We start from the raw sequence: 6,000 nt of genomic DNA, 5'->3' as shown, positions 1-6,000 counted from the left end.
GCGAACACACGACAGCCACAACCAACGGCCACATCGACCACTTGCCGCCGAAACACCAGCTCCGCAACTCGCAAAGACTGCCTGCAATTGCATTTGAATATGTTCACCCGAAATTTATGCATCTAGTTGCGGTTTTTAGACTCTTTATTTACTTTATTTTAATCGCATTTGGTCGACCATTTCGTCACTGGCGCAGTTGGCAAATCAAATTATCAGCCCGAGTCTTAAATTTTCGCACTTTAGCCCCACGGTTGCATCCGCCGACGGCGATGACGCTCCGAAGTGCAACGCTGTGTTTGTGTGAATTTCAAAAGAGTGTGCGTTGGCCACAAATTCGACGAGTGAAGGAATGTATTGACCGTTATTGCCAATAAAAATTGTCAAACCAAATTGTTGCTTATTTCGTATTTTCTGTGCTACACACAGAATGCACTGTGTGTATGTGTAGTTAAGTGTTGCCCATTAAACGGCACTCAATGCGATTGGCTAGAAAAAAGTTCCTACATTTCTTTGTATTGCATTGAATCAAAGCGCTAATTGTCTTGATCTTGCCGCCCCAAATGCCAAACGTTCAACTGATTGGTCATCACCCAGTGCATGACAGTGATGCATTCCGGCGTTGTGGGAGACGTGCGATGAACTCATATCTAAATTCATTTACATGCTGGCAGCTATTGACAATTGCTTGGCTATAGTACTTTCGTTTCTACACAGAGCTGCATAACATAACAACATGAAGTGAATGTGAAATGTCATATCGACTCGAAGACTAGATCAACAGTCTTCTTTTTATATGAAAATCTTACAGAAGCTGTATACTGAACCCTAAATAAATCTAATATTTCGGATAATTTCTGTATAGGATATCTAGCGTATTTAAGAGTGATCATTTTTTTTAAATATTGCCCGCGGTCCAGCCGTTGAGTCCAATTTTCAATTATTTGTTCGAGCATTTCGGCTGGTAACTGGCGAATGACACGCGTGATATTTTGCTCCAAGGCCTTAATCTAAACGGGATTGTCCGCATAGATTTTAAGCTTTACATATCCTCGCATTAAACCGACCCAAAACGTGAAATTATCTTCTCACTGAAGTGTTCTCTCAATAAATCCATTGATTGATGCGATATCTTGAAAGTGGCGCCGTCTTCTTGAAACCAAATGTCGCCGAGATCACGAGCTTCAATTTGTGGCATCCTATAGTCGGTAAGCATAGTGCGTTAACGGTCGCCATTGACGGTTACTTTATCACTGACATCATTTTTGAAGAAATGTGGACCAATGATTCCAACGGCACACAAACCACACCAAACCATTGAACAATTTGTAAACGTTGTTCAGGCGTAAGTCCATGAAGAAATGCCAAACAATACTGAACAAAAATTACATGCCAGCTTGACACGACTCTAGCGTGATCTGTCAAAAAAGGCTATTGAAACTAACTACTTGAATTTTATCTTTTGCAAAAAGGCTTTGAGCAGTGCCAGCAGCTAAGTCAGAATTGGAAAGAACTTTTTCAACCCTAAACGAGGCTTCAGACAGGATTCCGCCTTGTCATTACACCTTTCGTAAATCTTTTTTACCTATATCACTTTATGAAAGAAGTTTTGAAAGGAGAAAGTGGGGCGGATCTGTCAAAAGAACTATATGATTGTACAAGATAATGAAAACTTCCTGAAACTTTGATCATTTTGTAGATCACTGATTTCATTATTCTGAAAAGGGGCCTAATAAACGCATTCCATTTTAATCTAGTATCATTTTCTTATTTACAACGGTTCGTACATGCTTCACACCTGGCCCTCCACTTGTTAAGGAGTTATCCATATACAAACATACAGATAAAGAAATTGCACCGCCTATAGCGCAACGAAAATAGGTTAACTGTAATTTATTGCATGTAACAGTTATATTGTCTTAGAAAGTACCTAATAAACAAAGTGGAAAAAATATGAAACCCACACACAACGCAGACAGCCCCACGAAAGCCCTTATGTGGATTTAAAATGAAACGAAATGGAAATAAAGTGTGTAAGACGCTAAATAGAAATGGAAGAGGAAATACAAAAACAAAAACAAAATGCAAAAACATATAAACGACAAATGACATCAAGTGATATTAAAAATTTTAAGTCTGTCGAAGGCTAAACAAAACGAAATAAAACCACAATCACGACCACTACCGCAATCGCAACCGCCAGCAAATAACCGACTACAACGACAGCAGCAACAACAACAAGCTGTCGATTGCAGTTGTTAACCACAACAAAAACACCAGCACGACAAGCTCTAAAAGCAACAACAACATAACAGCAAAATGCGCAACGCAATAAACGCGAGGCGGCCAAAAGCGAGTGTGGGTGTTGGCTTATTACAGCCTACTTGAATTTTTGTTTCTGAATAATCACACATTTTACGAGTGACAACAAGAAATACAGACATTAATTGTACTCGTACCATGCAGGCATTTAGTGTGTTAATATATATGTATGTATGGATGTATGTATGTACATATTTGTATGTGGCGGTATCCCAAGCCCGCGTAATCCCAGGAGAATGAGTCTCGTTTTTATTGCTGCTTAACCAATTGCGTACAAGAAAACAAAATTAATAATGGATTTTTGAACACTTTAACAACTTAATAAAATGCTTTGAACCCCCGGATAGGAAGAATATTACGTGTATATCTAGAGTCATAAACACGAAACTATTTAAATCTATGAATGAACAGTAATAATAATTAGTTTTGGAGCTCATAAGGTAACCAGATATGTTCGTACTGCTTTGTTGTTTCCGAAATAAATTTCCGACTCGATATTTTGCATTTTGAAAATTTTGGGAATCATAACCTATTTTGAAAAAAAAAAATATTATGTTCTTCATAAACTTCTAAATATTGGAATTTGTTTGATTAACATAGGTTGGTTCAGGTCTCGAACCGATATTGATGTGAAAACATTTTCCAAATACGTACGACGCGTGTTCAAAAAATAACTGTAATTTTGGGTTTTCGAAAAAAATGTATTCATTCGTCTACATTAATGTTGTCGCCTATAAAACAATTCCCTTTCGATATTAAGAACTTATGTCACCTCTTTTTCAAATCGTCGAAATAATTCTCAAACTCGATTTTTGGTATATCCAAAGCCAAGGCGATCAGCGATCTCACATATGCTTGTAAAACGACGGACCTTTAAGGTTCTCTTTACTTTTGGGAATATGAAAAAGTCACACAGAGCCATGTCTGGCGAATATAGAGGCTGAGGCATCCGTTACACCATTGTTTTTGGCCAAGAAATCTCTTGAAATAAAACTATCTTTTTTTCAGGTAGAATAAAACTCTTTGAAAAATATCTAAATATCATAAGAAATCTCTTTCTTGTTTCCGGAAAAATGCCAAAATCGATTAGAAAGTACACCGACTGATAACCTAAAATAAATAAATGTTTTAAATTTTTTGGGAAATTTTTTATTTTGAATATAAAAGCTAGACAATACTCATATTTCTCTAATTTGCAAATATTCATATTTATGCAAAATCTTACAATAACTACCAAAAATAACAGCTGTCATATTGTTGTTCTTGCATTTTGAGCAACAGTTGTTTCGTTAATAATTTACGAGCTACTTACATATGTACATATGTATGTGTAAATTAATGTATGTAGCCACTTTGAGAATCCTTAACACATGACGTTGTACCATAAATGGTTTTGTCATTATACCGTTGACGCCAGTCGCCAGCCATTTGGCTACAGCTCATTGCTATTGACAAGCTGTGGATACAACAAGTGTGCTCAATCGTTGCGCATGCGCCACCGACCGTTGAAATCATATTACAGCAGTTATTTATTATTTTCGCTACTTGGATTTACTTTACCAAAAAATGCGTTAAATAATTCAACAACAACGAAAATGTAATGTGTTTGTGTAGTCAAAAAAGAAAAACAAAAACATAATATTAATACAAACACCTTATTACATTCATATATTCATATCTATGTTTGTACAAGTGAGCATTTGAAAAGCTCCTTTTAATACTTTTAACACGTTAATCGATGAATTCCTGCGCTAAATGACAATTTTCCCACATTAAGTATTACAGAGAGATATTTGATAGCAATTGAGCAAAAATTTATGGATATAAAATTAAGAATTCCCAATAGTGTAGTTATTTTTAATTAGTTTACACATTTTAATCAACTTTATACATAGTTAGATATCTACTTTATTTATATAGAGTTAGAGTTATAGTGAAGGTAGATAGATGGTTTGGTTTTCAAGGACTTTAAATAAGAATTTAGCACAATGATGTCGCAGTTTATATACTTTGAACTGAGTAGACAAAGCACGAATATTTTCACCCTAGTTGCTTTGTAAAGCGAAGTACATTAGATTAGATTAAGATGTTAATGATCTCACAGCGACCTATGGGATATTGCGCCCTCTCCTATTATCATAGTATAAAAAAGCTTAATATTTTTCCAGGGCTGATGGACCTGATACTGTATCTTTGGAGCTGTGTATTCCCATTAACTGACTTATTTTTCTCGGGATCTCAGGGCAATCTAGCGGTATATGCTCAGGTGTATCTACTTCTAGGTCACAGAATCGACATTGATCTGATGAGCAGATACCTAGATTATGCAGTTGGCCTCTTAGTCTGCAGTGTTCAGTATAGAGTGCCAATATTTGTCTTAGTTTGTTTCTTGGAAGCGTGATCAACTATTTACGTATACCTATTCTGGTTGGACCCGCCAAGAAAAAATTTGGAGTGGCGAGATCCCTGTAATTACAGCCAGCAGCGGTTCCTATTTGCCCGTTCCTCTTCCTGTAGGCAATCACTAAAGACATGTCTGCCAACTGTAATGAAGGGTTCGGACCATACGGGAGTTCGTTTCCTTGTTTAAATTTAGGTCCAGGTACCAAGGTATACTGTTGTTGCTGCTGCCAATGCTGAGCTTATCGATACAGTCCAGAACCAGTTCCGAATTTTGAAAGTCGGTTGACTATCTCACCTATGGCATAGACCTGAGCTGGAAAGATATTGGGGAACTGTTCCATGGGCACGTATATTTCCGATAAGTTCTAGAGATTTATTTCTCCAACATGTGAATATTTGTATACTACTACATCCGATTTAAATTATCTCAAGTTTACTAAAATAGCATCCAAATAGATTAATTCTTATAAGTTTATATGTATGTACATATATATACTTATATCGTACATATTATTCGAGATTTCCATATACATACATACTTACATATGTGTGTACGTACCTGCCTCTTAGAACGATCAACTTAAACACCTTGAAGCTGAAGAGAACGATTGCTACCATTACCATTTTCAGACTTCTAAAGATTTCTAATCATATAAAATTGTTTGTTGTTTGTGTTGTTTTGTTTTAATTTTCGCACGTAGGAGCCTTAAGTTAAAGTTTCAAATAAAAACTAAACAAACAAAGAACAAGTTGAAACAATAAAGTGGTCTAACCAATTTATCCTCCTCCTCACTTGAAGCGCCGTTTAAGGAAACTAGTACTTTGCTAAAGAAAACAAGATATCTCGTCTTTGACAACTGAAACTTGCAAAGTTGAAAACTGTAGAAATAAATAACAATTTTTTAAAATTTTAAAATAGTATTTTGACTTATACACATATATATATTAATGTAATCCAACGGAATATGTGAAGCAATATTTTATTTAAAAAAAATAATTTATTTATGGTTTAGTGTTATATAACATAGAAATAGAAATAGAAGTCGTAGATAATTAATTCTTGATATGTATATATTTTTTTTTTAATAATTTGGAGCGAAAATTTTAAAATATAATCCGATATAAATATTTAAGAAAAATTAAGTATATGTAGAGCGGATGAAGACCGCAAAGCCAATAAGAGTATAAAACCCTTTAAAATGGAACAGACTATGGTTCTTGGTTGGATTGGCTTCTATTTAACATATTTTTGCTTATTGAGTGGATTTCCCATAGGCT

Source organism: Zeugodacus cucurbitae, chromosome 2 (genome assembly GCF_028554725.1).
Source record: "Zeugodacus cucurbitae isolate PBARC_wt_2022May chromosome 2, idZeuCucr1.2, whole genome shotgun sequence".
Classification (NCBI taxonomy): Eukaryota; Metazoa; Arthropoda; class Insecta; order Diptera; family Tephritidae; genus Zeugodacus; species Zeugodacus cucurbitae.
The sequence above is the reverse complement of the archived record's forward strand: the minus strand, read 5'-3'. Positions refer to the sequence as shown.